This window comes from Lepisosteus platostomus, chromosome 1 (genome assembly GCF_059453375.1).
Source record: "Lepisosteus platostomus isolate fLepPlt1 chromosome 1, fLepPlt1.hap1, whole genome shotgun sequence".
NCBI lineage: Eukaryota > Metazoa > Chordata > Actinopteri > Semionotiformes > Lepisosteidae > Lepisosteus > Lepisosteus platostomus.
The window spans coordinates 79,476,361-79,497,378 of NC_142611.1; the positions used below are offsets into that span (position 1 = coordinate 79,476,361).

The 21,018-nt window shown below is 38.8% G+C and overlaps 2 long non-coding RNA genes across 3 annotated transcripts in view; both read right to left on the reverse strand.

Annotated features, from left to right (window-relative positions):
- Positions 1-8,599, reverse strand: part of LOC148679002 (uncharacterized) — a 42,034-nt gene extending 33,435 nt beyond the window's left edge. For both annotated transcript variants that reach the window (XR_015939958.1, XR_015939957.1), the window contains exon 1: positions 8,468-8,599. This is a non-coding gene — a long non-coding RNA (uncharacterized LOC148679002). The remainder of the gene's footprint in view (positions 1-8,467) is intronic.
- A 10,627-nt stretch (positions 8,600-19,226) lies between these two features.
- Positions 19,227-20,501, reverse strand: LOC148679003 (uncharacterized). The gene is made up of 3 exons (XR_015939956.1): positions 20,277-20,501; positions 19,697-19,775; positions 19,227-19,386 (listed from the first exon to the last, which is right to left on the reverse strand). It is a non-coding gene; the product is annotated as an uncharacterized LOC148679003 (long non-coding RNA).
- Positions 20,502-21,018: the final 517 nt, after the last annotated feature.

A 21,018-nucleotide genomic window follows, 5' to 3' on the forward strand; every position in this document is an offset into this window, starting at 1 on the left:
TATTAATATCTATAGGATTAAGTATGCTATCCCTTTATTTTCAGTTTCCTATTACTGTATCTTAGATTAATGATTTTTGATCTTTGAACACTTGGACATTACTGTAATGTATCACTTATTTCTAAGATAGCATGTTACAGGCCATGCAGTTGAGGGAGATTCCCTGTGATCTTCAAGAAATTGATTTTAGTTTGATAAATTCCACTAAACTAAACAAGCTCTTTAAAAGGGCCAAATGTGTTACTACTTTTCCAAACTAATCTGGGCTTCAGATCCGTTTATGGATGTAAGTCAGTTCACTTTGCATCTAAATGATGGCCAGGGATGCGGCAGTAACCGTTTTGGTGACGTAACTGTGGTTGTGAAGTGTCCATCTGGAGGAGGGGATATACGAGTCTATGGGCGTGTCCAGTTTGCAAAGAGCAGAGCTTGTTGTGAGCAGTGATATCATTACTCCCTTTTGCAAAGCCAATACTGCCTGGATAATATCATAAACCAAGCAATTGTGTCCCTGCATCAATGCCACAGGATCTCTTCAGTTAATCATGTGATCACACCTCATCTGCAGAAAGTCAGTGATATGGATTGGCCTGCCCCGAGTAAATTGAGAACTTCTGGGATCAACTGTCTGCATGTACAGTGCCTTGCGAAAGTATTCGGCCCCCTTGAACTTTTCAACCTTTTGCCACATTTCAGGCTTCAAACATAAAGATATAATTTTTTTATTTTATGTGAAGAATCACCAACAAGTGGGACACAATTGTGAAGTGGAACGAAATCTATTGGATTTTTGAAACTTTTTTAACTAATAAAAAAATGAAAAGTGGGGCGTGCAAAATTATTCGTCCCCCTTGCGTTAATACTTTGTAGAGCCACCTTTTTCTGTGATTACAGCTGCAAGTCGCTTGGGGTATGTCTCTATCAGTTTTGCACATCGAGAGACTGAAATTCTTGCCCATTCTTCCTTGCAAAACAGCTCGAGCTCAGTGAGGTTGGATGGAGAGCGTTTGTGAACAGCAGTTTTCAGCTCTTTCCACAGATTCTCGATTGGATTCAGGTCTGGTTTTGACTTGGCCATTCAAACACCTGGATACGTTTATTTGTGAACCATTCCTTTGTAGATTTTGCTGTATGTTTGGGATCATTGTCTTGTTGGAAGATAAATCTCCGTCCCAGTTTCAGGTCTTTTGCAGACTCCAAGAGGTTTTCATCCAGAATGGTCCTGTATTTGTCTGCATCCATCTTCCCCTCAATTTTAACCATCTTCCCTGTCCCTGCTGAAGAAAAGCAGGCCCAAACCATGATGCTGCCACCACCATGTTTGACAGTGGGGATGGTGTGTTGAGGGTGATGAGCTGTGTTGCTTTTACGCCAAACATATCGTTTTGCATTGTGGCCAAAAAGTTCGATTTTGGTTTCATCTGACCAGAGCACCTTCTTCCACATGTTTGGGGTGTCTCCCAGGTGGCTTGTGGCAAACTTTAGACGAGACTTTTTATGGATATCTTTGAGAAATGGCTTTCTTCTTGCCACTCTTCCATAAAGGCCAGATTTGTGCAGTGTAAGACTGATTGTTGTCCTATGGACAGACTCTCCCACCTCAGCTGTAGTTCTCTGCAGTTCATCCAGAGTGATCATGGGCCTCTTGGCTGCATCTCTGATCAGTCTTCTCCTTGTCTGAGCTGAAAGTTTAGAGGGACGGCCAGGTCTTGGTAGATTTGCAGTGGTCTGATACTCCTTCCATTTCAAGATGATCGCTTGCACAGTGCTCCTTGGGATGTTTGAAGCTTGGGAAATCTTTTTGTATCCAAATCCGGCTTTAAACTTCTCCACAACAGTATTACGGACCTGCCTGGTGTGTTCCTTGGTCTTCATGATGCTCTCTGCGCTTTCAACAGAACCTTGAGACTATCACAGAGCAGGTGCATTTATACAGAGACTTGATTACACACAGGTGGATTCTATTTATCACCATCAGTCATTTAGGACAACATTGGATCATTCAGAGATCCTCGCTGAACTTCTGGAGTGAGTTTGCTGCACTGAAAGTAAAGGGGCCGAATAATTTTGCACGCCCCACTTTTCATTTTTTTATTAGTTAAAAAAGTTTCAAAAATCCAATAGATTTCGTTCCACTTCACAATTGTGTCCCACTTGTTGGTGATTCTTCACATAAAATAAAAAATTTATATCTTTATGTTTGAAGCCTGAAATGTGGCAAAAGGTTGAAAAGTTCAAGGGGGCCGAATACTTTCGCAAGGCACTGTATGACCAAATGCAACAACCACGTTACATTCTGGAATTGCACGTTGCATTTGAGACTGCATTTGGAACTAGTGAACACAAAGCGATAGTTTGATACTTATTGACCTTGCAATACTTACTGGTCTTGATACTTAGTCTGTAACCTAATATTGACATTCTGGATGTGGATGTTTATGAAGATAGGTGTTGGTTGGGTGGTTCTTTTGCAGTGAACTCAACTGCTGTAGTTGTTTTCCATGTTCAATTAAAGAAAATGAGTTAATTATATTTGCCAGTTGTGCACTAATAATTATTTGTGGAAATATAGTGTGCAATAGTGTGCAATATCCCTAAATTTGAATGATTAATATATATCATTCTTATGTATTCTCTGATAATTTTACAATTAACCTTTCTATCACTTAGCTCGCACTAATTATTTATTGATGTACCCATTGACTATTTTTCCTTTAGCCTTTTATTACACGTTTCTCTGCTTGAGTAGCCCATAATTTGTTTTGCTTTCTGAATGCTATTCAAGGCACTTATTGTTGCATATAAAAGTAAACATTAATAAAGGTTTAATGGACCTTTCATCACATTATTGAATGCTTCAATGATTTATGTGTGTATAAATTGTTTTTGAATCTATTGAGCACTTTTATTTTTGACTAGGATACTTTACTAATGTGAGACGCTCTGCGGATTCCACCTGAAAATGTCCTGGGCCTCCTTTTCCCACAGTAAACAGGAATTAGCTGGGAAATATTCCAGTTTTGCTGCACTTAGTAAACCTTTCCTTGAGTAACACTTCTCCAACTTAGATTCAACCATTTTTTCCGCCATTACGGGAAGAATGTCTTTTGCTGCTTGTCAAAAGTGTGGCACAAACGAATGAAATTCAAGACAGCTTGGTGTTCTTTCAGAAAAACTGAACATTTTTATTCTTGTCTTGATATATATAGGCTATTGTGTATTCATTATTTTTGGTCAGACCTTGTAGTTTTTCTTATTATTTTCTATGTGGAGGAAACAGGTCGTCATGACTGAAAATGCCTCTTTAAAAAATCAAAGGAGATATTTTGTGGGTGAGGCAAAATTAACAAGGTCAGAATATTCTGACAAGAGAAATCTTTCACCCTGCCTGTGTGCTTTTCCATTGTCTGAAACGAATTTTAGTTATGATTTACTCTTTTCTGTATTTCACGGTTTGTTATAGCAATCATTTGGGAAAAGGATGCAGGTCATTTTTAATGGAAATTCCAATGTAATTAAACACAGCAGGAAGCCACATTCAAACTTCTTCATAACAGCTTTGTCAGCTTGATCTCTGTGGTTTGATGAATGAATCGAACACCTTGGTAACTTAACTGTCTGTTATAGTTACTGCTTTGTGTGTGTCACAACTGGGATTTTCTGTGCCCATGGAGTTGAAAGGCTGCTTGACATTTTGAGATGAATATGGAGAATGCATCCAAACTTAAAATCCTTAAAAACAGACAGTTGCCAGTTATAGATAAAGTTACAATTAAGGTTTTTGTTTAAAATGAAATGGCAGAATGGTTTTCTTCCAAATGATAGTTCTAATGAAAGAAAATCTAGAAGGCAGTGAAATAAGAGATAATCTGTAATCATGGTGCATGTACAGTACCACTGTGGTTTTCTGTATGCATCACGCATTGAGTACTGTATTCCCAGATGAGAAAAGGTACAATAATCTTCTTAAGGTACAGCTGTAGAACAAAATCTGACTTCCTTCTCCTTCTTCTCTCAATACCTGAGATCGGAATTCTCAGCTAATCCTCTATTCTCAAAGAACCTGAGATATCACATTATCATTGGCAGGCAGACGTTTAATGTGAGTGAAAATGATTGTCAATCCAGCTCTCTGACATACTTAGGGTTTATAGCCCGTCTTGTCTCTCCTTTTCTTAACAGCCTAACTCACGTACAGGAAGGGCTGTCACCTATAATTTACCTAGTCATTTCAACCCAGGGCCTGCCAAATGATCATACTGCAAATGACTTTTTACTCTCTAAATGTATTTTTATAAATACTTTTTTGTTTTCATTTGAAAGCTCTAGCCTTCGTGTGCAATTACAATTCAGATACAGGTTGTGATTTGTGATGATACCATTCAGCTTTTTATGATTCCAAACTTATAGATGTGTAACGGTTCATCCTTCTCCCATCGCCACTTCCAGTCCATCATGAGAAACACACACAGGAATACATCCCAAACCCCTTTTTACGAATGTTAGTCGTTCCCAGAAACCCTTTCAGTTAGCGAAAATGTGCAAAAAGAAAAACTTATTTCCATTATTTCTTATTGGAAAAAGTTACAATCCACTCCAGACCCCAAAAATGACACCTATTTACATATCTAGCATGTCTCTGGAAGGTGGAAGAAAACGAGAGCAGCCTGCAGTGGGCAGAAGATCCATACTCCACACATAAGGCATCTCAGGCCAGACTCAGCCCATCACTCGAGAGTTGTGAAGCATCAGTGCTAACTGACACAGTGCCACCTCACACCTCATGCTGCTTCATAATGAAAAATAAACTATAGAATGGAAACAACTGTAGGTGAATCTTTATTTACTTACAGTGTTCTTGTGTAACTGATGTAAGCCTTCCATCTGTTCCTCAGGTGTGGTGCTGTTTTAAACACAGTTCTTCTGTATGCAAAATAATTTTCTGTAATTACTGGCCAAGACCTACAGCTACAAACATTCAATCACGAAATACACGGACATTAGAGTTGTGTGGATTAACTACAAAAAAAGTCACAGAATTATTTTCATTAAAAAAAAAATTACATTAATTAATATAAATAATTAAATAGGATTTAATTAGATTCTTTTAAAATAAGAGAGAACGGAAAGCACTGGTCTCTCATTGTTTGGACAGTCATTGTGGCAGTCTGACGAGCACAATTCCCTGAGGTAGTAAGGAGCCAAAAATTAGAGAAACAGAAAAAATATATTTTAAGTCCTATTTTGAAATCCACAGGGACCCATTGCAAGGCTTATGCACCTGTGTTTTGGTTAATTTTTCTTTCCTAATCTTTTTGAATCTTTTGGTCACTTCTGCTCTGATAACTTCACCCAGTTTCAGCATTGCCCCCTTATCCATACACACAGTTTCTATACAGAGGCCCGGGAGATTAAATTAATTGACCAATTAATTTATCGTACACTAAGTCAATCAGCTACACTCCGCAAAAAGAGCTTGTCTGTTATCATGAGCATGGTGCTACAGTCGAGGTGATGACACACCCTTGTTTGACTCTGACATCAAAGGTAATGGATCCCTTAGTGGGGATTACAGCACACATACTGTACAGTATCATGAATCAGGAGAAGGATGCAGACAAATGTATTAGGACACCTTTATACTTCTGGAGGATAATCCAGAGTGCCACATAATTCACAGAATCAAATACCGTTGGCAAGTCAAAGAATGTCAAGTTGAGAGGTTGGTGTTGCTTGTGACATTTTGTTTGGCTGTCGTTGACATGCTGCAAAAATCACGTTAAGTCTCCAGAATGTCTGAACCCATACTGGAATATTGGGAGAATTTCTTCAGCAAGAGGAGTGAGACGGTTCAGGAGTATTCCTATGATGATGTTGCCTGCAATGGGCAGCAGCAGAGAGATTCCTCTGTCGTTTTCACAGTCTGATGTGTCCCCTTTGACAAACCACACGTCACCACAATCCAAGCACTGCCAGCATGTCACTGAATTGTTGTTTAAATGGTCTGTACTTACTGTACGTACTTAGTCTTATCCTAGCTATTTCCTGTTCCCATCTCAGGGAAGACAGCAAGGTCCCCTTTCTAGAGCCGAGTGATGAAGACAATTCATAGATGTGGGTTATTAAGAGGTCACAATTAGTAAAGGCCAGCTGGAAATTTGACCAGGACACCAGGGTTACACCCCTACTCTTTTTGAGAAACACCCTGGGATTTTTAATGGGCACAGAGTCAGGAGCTCGGTTTTACGTCTCATCCGAAGGACAGCACCTGTTTACAGTATAGTGTCCCCGTCACTATACTGGGGCATTAGAACCCACACAGACTGCAGGGTGAGCGCCCCCTCCTAGCCCCACTAACACCTCTTCCAGCAGCAAGCTTAAGCTTTCCCAGGGGTCTCCCCTCTGGGTACTGACCAGACTCACACCTGCTCAACTTCAGTAGGTTCCCAGCTGTGAGTTGCACGATGATATAGCTGCTGGCGAAAAGTCAAATTATTTTACTATGTGCATTCATTTAGAGAATATTTTTAGTTTGTGGCACTTGTGTCATAAAACTGATTTTATGTGGACCTCCCTTTTGTTAACAACAACCCAAAAAATGTCTAGAAGGAACATCAAATCAAACATAAATAATAAATAATTACATAAAATAACTTAAAGTTCTTAAGCATAAGTGCAAATGTGCAAACTGACATTTAGACTCAAGGAATCAAAATAATGTTAAAAATAGTTTTTTTTTAATTGAAAAAGTGCAAAGTTCAAATAATGTTTAAACTGAGTGAGGCACAATAAATAAACACAGTTTATATTTCTATTACACTCAGAAAAAAATGTGTCTATGTCCTGCACTGATTATAATCCATAGACGAATGGGAAACACTACATTTCGCTTTTCCCAGAAGAAATTACCCACAGCGACCCAGAGTATTTTCAATGACTCTTGAGTCTTTTCCAAATTCCAAACATGCCTACCTGACATTTCATACACTCATGTGGTCTAAACTGAGACAAGTCAGGTGAACTCTATTAAATTCTGAAACGGTGATGTATGTGTTACACTATGGAGATAAATATAAACTGAAATCTTTTTAGCATGCAGATATTTTTTATTAGATGCTTAATTTGTTCTAACTGGATCATATAATCTTGATCTCTTTATCTTGTCTGTCCCTGATGACATGAGTTTAAAAGAGTGGAAAGTGCAGCCTTACACTTCAGAAAATAAAAACCTACTGTATACTTATTCCTTTGCAGCTCATGTACTTAGACTTTAACTAAATAAAACTAAATTAATGATGAAAACTGCTTTGTCCTAATTCCTAATGTTTTTTTCCTTCTGTTTCAATACAAAAATAACATTAAATAGAGTGACTTCAAAATGAACTTCAAAATGCTGAAGGCATGATACAGTATCTTATTCAACCTCATATTATGTAGAAAGTGCTGTTTTTTTATTGAAGCTGTTCTTTTTTTACTGTTTGCACTCAGCTCTATTTGGAAACTAAAATCACAAAGCTTTTAAAGTTCACCAAGACTTGGAAAGAAAGTTCTTTCCAAGACTAAGTTCACCAGGGGTTGATCTTAAAAGAGCAGCAATTTTAATTTGCTACCACTGGCTTCCTATGTCAATAAAACACATTTTTCTTTCAGTCAAAAGGTCCTACTCCAGAATTCTTAGAAGAAGGTCAAATCTTTTTTTTTGGACCCCAGTGGTGGTCTGTGTTTACATTGAATCTGATGGAAAACGAATTGACTATTCATGTTTTATCACTAAAATCGAAAGTAATTTTCCCTGACATGATTGACTTTAATGACACAAACTCTTGTCCCGGTTTCATGATAAGCCTCTCAACAGTATCTGGGATGCTGTAGTCATAATATTAAAAATGTTAACCTTTTCTTTTTTAGAGCAATCCAAGTTTTCAACCCGTTTTGTCAATTTGTCATTCTCCTGTGGTTTGTCAACGTTATGGAATTTTTCTCCTAGCCTTTTAGATTCAGATGGAGTGTTTCCAAGGTTATAAAAAGCTTTGTGGTTTAGTCTGAAACTTAAAAAAGGTCAATTACAACTAAGGCTATTAAAATGAAGGAGTCAGGAGAAGTATGTTGATATTTTGCTGTTCTAACTTGCTTAATTAATTTTGTGTCCGACACTGTTGGAAAGGATTGCTTATCTGGACGTATAAAAATTTAATTTTTTATCATGCAAATACGAAAATATATTTCTTTTCATTTTGCTATCAGGCTATTTAAGCATCTTAGTCATGTGTGAATTTTTTGCCACAAAACAAATTAAAATTGAACCACAGCCATAGTGCACTGTGACTGTGACACCTATAAAAATAATCAATTTTATTTTGTGAGTATGACTTTACCCAGTACTGTGTTTTAACAAATATGAACAATTTAAACTTGTAAACATATGGTAGTATCTTTCATATTAATATCAATGAAGGTAAAACTTTACCTTTCCTCAACCTGAGGCACGCCGTTAATTTCTTCCTTGGTGAACACCTGAGTGAAGTCTTCATTAGTGCCTCGGCCATTTCCTGCTCATTCCCCATTGTTGGCTCTGAGACACTCTTTCCTCAACTTTTTGTTCTCTATAACACTGATAAAATCTTTCATTTTAGCCTGAATTACAATATTTTTCCACATTTCTCGACCTTTCTGACCTTCTTTTTTCACTTAATCAGCATAATGAATTCATGCCATGTTTTCTTTCTATAAAATGTCAGCACACATGCTGCAAAAAGTTGTCATTTTCTTGCTGACTTTGAGAATTTATTGCAAGTATACAGTATGTTTTTTTATGCTCCCTATATTTGTATTAATCAGGGCAAGCTTAGTTTTAAAAATACAGTATTCATTCAAAAATGGTCTTAATATATTTTCCCTCGACATACTTATGTATATAGAATTTTAGAAGCAGCAAAGGAAATACAGAAAAGCAAGGGAAAAAAAGAAAGAAAATATTGTACTTTGGACTAGGAAAACAGCTGGGAGATTAAATTTAATGTAGTTCGAACTTTACATGCAGGTAGCAAAAAGGAAACTATATCTAAAACTATTATTTTGGAGCTACATACTGTATGAAAATATGTATTTATGCAGATGTCTTTTTAATCTGTAATGTTAAGAACATTTCTAAGAGTTGTAACTCTGGATCCCAAAGCTCTTCGCTTGTAAGAGAGGACCCAGTTCATTCATCTGGGTGATTTACAGCAGCCATTGCTGGAGGAGTGAGAAATTGCCCACCCAGATTAATTAAGTAGAAACCTTCAGCAGGCTTGATAGTACAAACCCAGAGTGAAATTCTTCTGTTTATTAAAATTAGAACCAAGCCCACACTGTATCCTGGCATCATAGAATAATCATACATATGATCTACTGCCATTTGTTTAGTGCAGAGCCTGAAGCACACACAGCTAAATAAATTCCCCCTGTATTCTTCCATCTGCATCTACAGCAACTTGGACATTGCTACTGTTGATTGGTCATTGAGAATGTTTCACTCTTATCCCGGAAATTTAAACTAAATAATCATGCGGATCTATTTATTAGAACAAACACCCTTCCACATCAGGGTAGGAGGTGAAAGCAGCAGCTCTAGCAAATTTTAAAATGAATTCTGTGTCCTGTAGTGTTGTGATTGTATGCAGAGCAAATGAATATGCATACCCATAATCCATTGCATTTATACCCCTCAAAAGTTTGCAATTGACAAATCCAAAGGGACAAGTGTGTCCGCAATATGTAATGTCAAAGTCAATTTGTCAGGCAACACACACTCCCTAGATATGCATCTTTCTTCATACAAGATGGGATAGATTGAAGAATAGTATCATTGCAGAGAGTTTTAGGCCCTCTGCAGCCAAAATAATTTGTTGTAAACTCATACATAGATGTATGTATAAGAGCTTCAAACTAGACATGCAGAGTTAAATCTTTATTACTTATTTTCTGCTTTATCTTGTATTCTTTGAAAATCTATGCATTTGCCTCAATTACACTTAATGCATTGTTCACTTTCAATTGTTCATTTTGTATTTAAACCAGTAGCCTTAATGAGTGTTCACTGAAACACTTTAGTTTAGGTTTTGATCCTTAGCTTTTAAATTCCACTTAAAGCCTGACAATGGACCAATAATTAGACAGCATAGTAAACACATACGGAAACACAACAGATGACCAAATTATACTATGGTTAAGGTTTTTTTCTTGTCTCTAATGCTTGTCCTAAGTCTTTTCTCTTTCTCTCTCTCTAAGTCCTTCTCTGCCTCCAAGAGTGCACTCACTGAACCTGAACAGCATTAATTACCTCCTATAATGTGAGTCTGAACACAAGGAACATGGCAATCAGCCACTAGAACTAGGAGACAGGGGACAAAGGGTGACTAAGGACTGTTGGCATGTCTTGCTGACTTCAAAAGGAGATAAGAGGAGATCTACACAATGGGACTTAATTTTTAGTTAACCTCCAGAGTTTAGGATACCAGTGTGACAATCTGCTCCCTTTTGTCTGGGCTCTATATGCTTTGTATTAAAACCAGTAGCCTTAATGAGAGATTCAAGATGAAATCCCTGGATTTTCGACTGGACACAGGCTCCCAGAGGAGGCTGGCTGTTTTTTTCCTGGATTAATGTTTTCTTTCTGAAGTGTCGCTCCGTGCAGGGTTGAAAAAGAAGCCTATATAGGCTGATGATGTCCAGCTGCCTTCGCTTTTTCTGTTAGAAGCATTGAGTAAACACAAGATGCTTTGTGATAGAATTCCATCTCCTTTAGAATTGCATTTCCCTGCTTGTTCTACCCCCCTAAACCACCTCCTAAACACTTTTCAATAATGGGATGTGGGTTTGCTAATCTGCAAATTACAGTGCTATTTCAGGCAGGGGGAGGACTGCCTTCAGGTTTTCTATGAGTGGTGCATTGTTCGGAAGGCCGAGATAAAAAGCACAGAGGAGTCTATGTTTTCAATCTGTTGAGGTGTCTCTGTTTGTTGCTGGAGGCCAGGGGGAATGCACAAAAACAAACAATTGACACTTCAAGGCCTCACTAAAGCTTCAGAAAGAAACGAGTATTCTTATTGCCTTAATTTTCCACCATACAGTTCAGTAGTTCCATTCCCGTATAAGACTTTAGAACTGACTCAGCATGTGGGCATTTTTAGAAGTTACATGTGTGTAAATTGGATGGAAAATACATGGTAATCATACTAAACACTTTTCTGTACACATTACATCTCAAGGATAAAGAAGCTGTTTTGTATTGATGTAAAGGTCACATTGGCAGTAGTGGACAACAGAATAAAAATTGATCAAACAAATTAGTTCAGTATAATCCTGTTTGGTTCACACTGTTCGCTGTCACAGCTACAGTATATTTGCGGTTTGACGATATTTGTGAATACCACATTGCATTCGCCTTTCTGTATCACAGTAAGTTCCACATACAGTGCCTTGCGAAAGTATTCGGCCCCCTTGAACTTTTCAACCTTTTGCCACATTTCAGGCTTCAAACATAAAGATATAATTTTTTTATTTTATGTGAAGAATCACCAACAAGTGGGACACAATTGTGAAGTGGAACGAAATCTATTGGATTTTTGAAACTTTTTTAACTAATAAAAAAATGAAAAGTGGGGCGTGCAAAATTATTCGGCCCCCTTGCGTTAATACTTTGTAGAGCCACCTTTTGCTGCGATTACAGCTGCAAGTCGCTTGGGTTATTTCTCTATCAGTTTTGCACATCGAGAGACTGAAATTCTTGCCCATTCTTCCTTGCAAAACAGCTCGAGCTCAGTGAGGTTGGATGGAGAGCGTTTGTGAACAGCAGTTTTCAGCTCTTTCCACAGATTCTCGATTGGATTCAGGTCTGGACTTTGACTTGGCCATTCAAACACCTGGATACGTTTATTTGTGAACCATTCCTTTGTAGATTTTGCTGTATGTTTGGGATCATTGTCTTGTTGGAAGATAAATCTCCGTCCCAGTTTCAGGTCTTTTGCAGACTCCAACAGGTTTTCATCCAGAATGGTCCTGTATTTGGCTGCATCCATCTTCCCCTCAATTTTAACCATCTTCCCTGTCCCTGCTGAAGAAAAGCAGGCCCAAACCATGATGCTGCCACCACCATGTTTGACAGTGGGGATGGTGTGTTGAGGGTGATGAGCTGTGTTGCTTTTACGCCAAACATATCGTTTTGCATTGTGGCCAAAAAGTTCGATTTTGGTTTCATCTGACCAGAGCACCTTCTTCCACATGTTTGGGGTGTCTCCCAGGTGGCTTGTGGCAAACTTTAGACGAGACTTTTTATGGATATCTTTGAGAAATGGCTTTCTTCTTGCCACTCTTCCATAAAGGCCAGATTTGTGCAGTGTAAGACTGATTGTTGTCCTATGGACAGACTCTCCCACCTCAGCTGTAGTTCTCTGCAGTTCATCCAGAGTGATCATGGGCCTCTTGGCTGCATCTCTGATCAGTCTTCTCCTTGTCTGAGCTGAAAGTTTAGAGGGACGGCCAGGTCTTGGTAGATTTGTAGTGGTCTGATACTCCTTCCATTTCAAGATGATCGCTTGCACAGTGCTCCTTGGGATGTTTGAAGCTTGGGAAATCTTTTTGTATCCAAATCCGGCTTTAAACTTCTCCACAACAGTATTACGGACCTGCCTGGTGTGTTCCTTGGTCTTCATGATGCTACCTGCGCTTTCAACAGAACCTTGAGACTATCACAGAGCAGGTGCATTTATACAGAGACTTGATTACACACAGGTGGATTCTATTTATCACCATCAGTCATTTAGGACAACATTGGATCATTCAGAGATCCTCGCTGAACTTCTGGAGTGAGTTTGCTGCACTGAAAGTAAAGGGGCCGAATAATTTTGCACGCCCCACTTTTCATTTTTTTATTAGTTAAAAAAGTTTCAAAAATCCAATAGATTTCGTTCCACTTCACAATTGTGTCCCACTTGTTGGTGATTCTTCACATAAAATAAAAAAATTATATCTTTATGTTTGAAGCCTGAAATGTGGCAAAAGGTTGAAAAGTTCAAGGGGGCCGAATACTTTCGCAAGGCACTGTATGTAACCTTATTATTTCTCCTTTTGATAAATAATGTCTCACAAATATTTTGTAAGCATTATCTTCCAAACCAAAATGGTAAACTTTTCCCTGCATAATTCTGTTTCCAGGACACCCATTGATACCTTTTCTTATTGTAACAAATGAGGCTTCAAGACAAAATGATGCATAGTTTTCTCCAATTCTGCTCGGAAAACACAGCAGAAAAATAAGTCCAAGGAGCATACCCTGTTATTTTTACTAACCAATACAAAAGTAAAGGCATATTCTCCAGGACTTTTATGGGGCACTTGTCCATTGTAACATTGTGATATAATTTGAGCTACCTATTCACAGGTTTTCCCAGAACTACACGATACAGAATCACTTTAAAAAAATCATTATCTGCCGAAGACAAAGTTTTTCTTTCCTAAATTTTTGGAAAGTCAATTAATTCTTTTTTTGCACTACTTTTTGGGACCAAATTCCCCCTAATTTGGACTCGCCACTTGTTTGAAGGCTGGACTTTGCAGTAACGGGTCCTGTACGCACCCAAGACACAATGATACAAGCGGACAGTGGTACACCCACCTGTTTCATCTGACACAGTACTGCACAGGACCTAAAGGTGAAGAAGTGTGAATGAAAGTCTGGACATTGCACATGCAATCCACAGGCATTGTCCAGTGCATCTGAATTCTGTTGCGACAATGCTCAACAAACTGTGTGCTGCTGCTCAGGGAATCTAAATCACAGTCAGGGAAAAGGTGATTTTCCTTATTTTTATGAAATGTAAACATAGCCTTTATCACATATTCATTGCATTGGAATTCATAAACCATGATAAAAAAAACTGTTTCATTTGGATCAATTTACATCCCAGTGCATTCTATCAATGAGAATGTATCATTAAATAATCTCCTAAATCAATGTATTTTTTTCTTTAACACAATGTAATGAGATCTTATTATTGTGTGCTGTTGAAGGAAAAATGTATTCAGATGCACAATGAAAATGCAGCTGTCTGAGTTTCATGTCAATGATACAAACAATTCCTTCCATTTTTATTCCCAAATGTTCTTAGAGAACCTTCAGATCATATAAGAGGGCTCCCACTGCATATGCCACTGAAGTACAGCTCCCACCTGGGTGACACAAGGCCACTGTTCTGCACCAGCAGCCCCACTACACAGTGGATCAGCTGGAGAAGTGAGAACCTGCTTCACTTCTAATTGAATTAAAAGGAAACTGCAGGAAGACCAGAGTGAACAAGCCTGGAGAGCGATTTAACCAGGACACCGGGGTTAACACCTACTCAGTACCTTCAAACTAATTCCCACTGTCTCTATTCTTATTGGCAATATCATTTTAATTTTAAAACGCTTTAAAATGATCATGGGCCTGATTTCTGCAGCTAGAAGAACAGCTGAATAATTTAATGGCATGATTTAAATTCTAAAAATAGCTCACCATAATATCAGATGGAGAAGTTACAATTGCTCGGAATAAATAAGACACTTGTCTCATTGCTGCTGTAAGCTATAACTCCAGATCACATAGTCAGTTTAGCAAATGCTTTATAAAAGCCCAGTAAAATAAACCATTTGGGAAGAGCATTATTGTTGTTTTTCTTGGCAGAGAAATTTTATCGAAGAGGCATTTTTTATTAGTTTTCCTTTATGTTCTTTTTCTTTCCTAGATCTAATGAACTATTTATGTCTTCAGCATTTATGGTGCCCTTGGCAAAGTGTAGGTGATTCATTCCTTGGCTGCGGATACTGGCTGGTGACACGGTCTGACATGAAAATAGAACAGATGCATTAAACTTGTCCTCCATGGGATATATGTCTGTACACTAGCCTGTCCCATGGAACATCTATGATGGATCTTTCGCAGTCTTGCTCTTGAAGCATGTGTGTCAAGAGGAATATGCTCAGAGGACTGGATAGAAATTAATAGATTGATTGGCTAAATGTTAAGGAGTGTGAAAACATTGTTCTATTGTCCCTGCTGAGTAGATGACACCCAGAAATCATGTTCCTGTATTTGGAAGTTTTATTACAGAAGTTTTATGCACAGCTGGGGCAATTAAGAGATTTTTTAAAAGGGTCACGAAGCTTCAGTTGTAGATCTTTCCAGGTCTGATCCTGAGGCATATTCTTACAGAAGATGTCTAAGATCCTAAATTGCACAAAAGTTTCAGAATTAAAAATATAGATATATTATTGTATTTGTTGTTGTTGAGAACAAAAATACGCTTTAAAGCAACATGCTAGACCAAAATAGTTACTGTCATGACTCACAAGAATCACAGATGTTTCTTTTTTATTCTGGAGAGTGTAATTTACTGTACCTTCTGTACCAAACTCCTTCTTCAATTTTCTGTACATATTTTTTTTAATTCAAAGCAGCTTAAAACAAGCTCTGCACACTAAGAGAAAGTTGTCCTAAAGAGCACTTGACATTTTCTGGTCTCATGAGGTTTGTTGACTCTGGAAACACCTGTCACTCACCACCAGTTTAAAGAAATGACTTCTTTGTGCCCAATCTTAGCACAAAGCAATTCATCCATTATCTAGCTTTGGAGTGCATGTGTGTGTTTACATGTTTTTCAAATTAAATATGTCCAGGTGAACCCCTAATTCATAGAGGAGCCCAGAATCTAACCAAAGCTGTCGAACCACAATGAATTTCAAAAGCACCTTGGGAACCTTAGTTTGAGAAAGATATCGAACAATGGTTTTGCTGAGGAAGTAGTTTAGTTATGAGCAACATGATATTATTACTCAATCAAGTCTGGCTCAGAAATGGAGTTTCACTTTGTAAAGAAATGCAAATAAAAGCATATCAGCTGTATTATTACCTTTTGGACTAGAAAATATTGTTAGTATGTTAACACTTCAGTTTTAAATTATTATTTAAATTATTATTGTATGAGCCACTTTTATATTGTAGAACAGATCATACTACAGACTCAGTCATGTATAACTAAATACACAAGATCAACATTAAAACCATGAAATATTTTAGTAGGAAATTCAGTGTGAATATTAATGTTTCATGCACATGAAGAGCCTATAATTGTATTTTTTGTCTATACCTGTCAAGACTAAAGGTTAAGTCATTCTTGTGTCTCTGATTGTGCGAAATGATTATGAGACCCAAGAGCTATTACTCTTTTCACAAGTTCACTAAATAATTGCAGATTTTTACAATACCCAGAGAAAGAAAAATTTAAACCTTTCTTAACTGCATGATTTACATTGAATTCTTGATTATATAGTATGCAGCCCAAGAACAGAGTAAGCACTCATGCAATCAATGACTAAATAATCATAATGTCACAGTACCTACACTAGACGAATAAGCTTTCACCTCTGTGCTCCATCCAGTTTAGATATAAGCTATAGTGGTATTAAAGGGTAATTAATACGCAAAGGGCATTAAATGGATATCTCAAGATATAAAAGATTAAGATTTAGGCACCCTCATCCACTATTTTCCTTTGACTTTGTGCTTCTGAGGAATTATGCGTGCAGTTGTCATTGAGATAGAAATCAACATAAAGCACAGCCCTATTTAATTTAATTTGTCCATGTCTTTATTTTCAGAAACTCTGTGTAATTGATATTTTTTCCATTTCATTTCTAAAGCACTGGATGAGACTCAGTGACTGTGTGGGTTTTATTCAGCCTTGTACTCTCAAGGTACACATCCAGTCAGGGAACATGGTACTGTAGCCGGTTTTATTTTCACTCCCCTGTGAGGGCAACAAAGCCACTGGAGCAAACCGTGTGAGGTGAATTCGTCTTTTGACCAAGCCCGGAACATTCTGACTCTATGAAAAAAGACCAGCTCAGGTTACAGGGAGATGTTTTGAAAAATGACTAGAACAGAAAAAAGCTTCTGTAAACTAATTTAGCCGGTATAATCTTCAGTCATTCTCAGCAGTGTCAACGCTTATCAGCGTCAATATCACCATACTGTAAGTCTTCCAGTGGCGAAGTCATTTTAGTCAGTGTTTGTCCTCTTGTATGGGCTGTGGAGACTCAGATTTAAGGAGTACTGGGACTCTTTTTGCCAGAGCCAATGTATCATTTTACTTAACAGTTAAAAAAATCAACCTGAAAATTTAGCCTTTTACAAAAAAGGAGGATGTTGTGGAAAAATAGGACATATAACTCAACGTTGCTCTACCCACAATTTTTCTTATTTATTTATATATTTATATTCTATTATTCCATTCTATATCTTTGATATATTTTTGCTTGTACATTGATTCATGGGCAACGCAGTGGTGCAGTGATTAGCTTTGCTGCCTCGTACCACTGCTGTTGCTCTGGGCCTTTGGTGCTATCTATGTGGACGTTATTGTCACGATCGTAAACCCCTCCTCTTAAGGACACTCCAGCCCTTCCTTGTTTTTCACTCATCTCCCAATCTCCCACACCTGCTCCCTGTTCCAGCCCCCTTTAAAAGCCAGATGCCGACTCTGTTCCGGGCTCTGCATTGGTTCCCGTACCAGGCGAATTCGGGACCTTGAAGCGCCTGGTTCCTTCAAGGTTTTAATTTCTGTTTCTGTCCCTGTTCCCGTTCTCATTCCTGTGCCGGTCCCGACCCGGTTCTTGTTTTAATCACGTCTGTCTTGGATGGATCGCCTGGCTTTGGACTTTTGTCCGTCTTGGATTCCCCTTTGGACTCAGCTCTGGATTGTTTGTCTCGGCCACACCTCTCCCGAACACCAGTGCACCAAGGACACGCCCCCTGTTTTCATTCCCGACTCCTGCATGCCTTTTTCCCCGTGTTTTCCTCACTCATCCCCGGATTGTGTCGTCAGCATAGGGAAAGAACGGAAAGAACGGTTCCGTTACAGTTGTATGCTCTGGCTCTGCCCATGAGGTCTTAAGTGTCCCCCGAGTGCTCTGGTTTCCTCCTTTCAGTTCAAAGGAGGTACGTGGAGGTTAGTTGGCTTCTGGGTGAACTGGCCCTGGTGTGAGAGTATCAGTGTGACTGTGTCTGCCCTGCGATGGACTGGTGTCCCATTCAGGGTGTTTGCTGCCTTGTCCCTGTGGCTTGCCAAGACAGACTCCAGCTCCCCCAGGATACTGAACTGATGGCAGCTGTTAGAAAATCGATGGATATTTTTTCACATACAAGAGAATTCATTTGATTTTCTGGGGGGAGAGTGGGAGGGGAGAGGTTTATGAGATTAATAGGACTGTAGGACGTGTGAGAGGACTCACCTGAGGACGGGCGTTTAGGACAATACATCACATGCGGCAGAACGAGGACAATCAGGAGATGGCACATCGAGTGAGAGCTACGAGACAACCCAGAGCGAGAAAGTTAGGGGTGAGGCAGGGTGAGAAATACTGTATGGATACAATCAGTTCAAAAGGGAGGAGAAGATTTTAGATTCAGACAATACAGAGTACAGAATCATTGGAACTCTTGGCACCAAACAGATATTAATGTTGTTTTTTTCCTCTACCCAGTACAGTGTGATTACCTCATCACATACTGTAGTAAGGGGGCTTTTTAAATTCCTCTTTTCATTTCAGTTCATTTAATTGAGTTGCAGACACCCAGCTCTCGGGCTATCTTGTTTCTGAGTTATCCTAACTGTATTAACCTTACTTCTTTTCATTAATAAAGTAGGACTTGTTTGTAACTTGTTTCGACGTGTGTGAAATGAGCTGTTAGTTGTTTCACTTTCCTCAGCCCAGACAGGCCTGACAGCTATGTACATCTGACCTGTGTACAGATGTGGGTGTGGCAGAAGGGAGAACAGTGGACAGTTTGCTGGGATGGAACAAGCTGCCCAGCTCAGGGAAGTGTTGTTGCAGTTTGGCTTCACAAGACAAGAGAGCTGAAGTGTTGTCCCTCTGCCTGAGGGATAGAGAGTGGTAGTTATCTTTTGTTTCTCCTCCACCTCTGTTTTGTCATTGTTGCGGTTGGCCCTCCCCTGGTGCGCTCCTTGGTCCTGGACAGAGCACGTACATGGACACTATGGTGTGCTTTTGACACTCATTAGTCACTTATTCCCCCCTTTATTAGATAGTTCCTTGGCAGTGCTGTATAGTATGGGTCCTTCTTAAGTCCTGTTTTTGGAAGAAAGTTTGTTTTTGAGTAATAAAACCTTTTGGCTTGCTACTTACCATCTGGTCTTCTTCTTGTCGTTGTGGGTGAACCCCAGATCTTGAGCCCACCAAGAGAAAAACAAGTTCGATTCTTTTAGGTGTGTTTTGGGGTTAGATAGCAACCATTTAGGTGGTATGATCTTGAGTCAGGGCTGACTGTCTTTGTTTTTTTGTGTTACTATTCTGCGAAAGACAACAAGTATAAAATGTAATAATGACTTATTTTTTAAATAACACCTCGTATACAGGTACAGTAGTTAATAAAGCGATTTTCTTTCTCTTTTAATGTCTTAGATCTCTTCGCAGCACCTGTATCAGTTCCAGGTTCTAGAGCTGTGCATTTCTACATGCCTGGACAAAGTGCCCATAACGTGTGAACTTATTAGTGTTATTTTCATTTCTGGTCTCCATAGCAACTGACAGACGTAGCCGAAGATTAAGGAAAGGACAGCAGTGCTTAGGAGACGACAGGTTAAAAAGGATTGTTACCAACCCGCTCACTGAAGAAAGTAACTAAGGATAAATCAGATCGGATGGTTTGAGACAGTCATCTGCTATGGGGTCATCAGAGCCTGAAATATAAAAGAAAAGTTAATCATTTTATTTTTGCTATGCCAGGTAACCCAATGAGAAATGCATGTTACGTTTGTCATTTTTTTCTGTAAAGCAGAGGTAAGCATGCATGAAGTTGACCCCCTGACATCATCCTTCTTTTCTTGGCTCTCTGTCATTTTCTCAGCTGCAGTGTGAAGAAAGAAGAAGCCACTACAGCAGCTTTTTAGTTGTTTTAAAAAAAAACATAATATACTAAATATATTAAATATAATATATTCACCATATACAGAATATACACTGTTACTCGGCTCATATACAGAAGTAGGTTTTGACTAAAGTAACTTGATTTTTGAATATGTCTTGTGTTTTAAGTGTTAAATATACTTTTTGGTTTAGTTAAACATTTAGTTTAGTGAATAAAACAGATTTAATTTTTTTTATAAAACCATTTCTCAAACTAAGCCATTTCAGACTGCCTCTGAAATTGCTCTGTGTTTCTTTAAGAAAAAAACTCTTACCACTCAGTAGGAATGCTACAGTACTGTGCAATTGTTCGGCGAATCCTAATTCATACGACGTACAGGCGAAACACACTGAACGTTTATTTGGTGCTGCTTGCCTGACAACAGGACCCTGCCCATGAAAACAAGACTGACAGGAAGGAGCCCCTGAAACTAATAAAGGAACCCCGTGAGCCGGATGCAGAATTAGACAATGACGACACAAAGTTCTGATTTACTCCAGTCTCCCGAGGAATGCTGACAATTATGAAGGCGAAAAGGATTAAAAGAAGGGGTGGCAAAATATGTATGACTACAGAGAACCGCTTGGTTGCCAACCTGGACGTGAAACAGGAGCAATTATTTGCTGATGCTGGTCAATAAACAGACAGAATGGCTGGACTTTTACAAAATGACCCGAGAGATAGAGGTGTCAGCTGCTTCAGTACAGAGAGAGCTTGAGTGAGGGCAAAGAGGGAGAATGGCTGAGAACCACGTGGAAGAACACGGTGAGCATTCCCAAAGTGGAATAGGTTTGAACTCGCTGATCTGAAACTTCACTGGAGCAGTGCTCAGAGGCTGAATGTGGAGATGGGAATCTTCGCTGAGCAGTGAAGCACGCTGCACTAACCAAAGAAATGTCCGAAAAATGTTCAGTACTGAAGGAAGCTTATTTTAGCCCTTAAAGGAGTCACGAGAACAAATGACAAGTCTTATAATTCATCCATTTTCTAACTGCTTAATCCAGGACAGGGTCAAG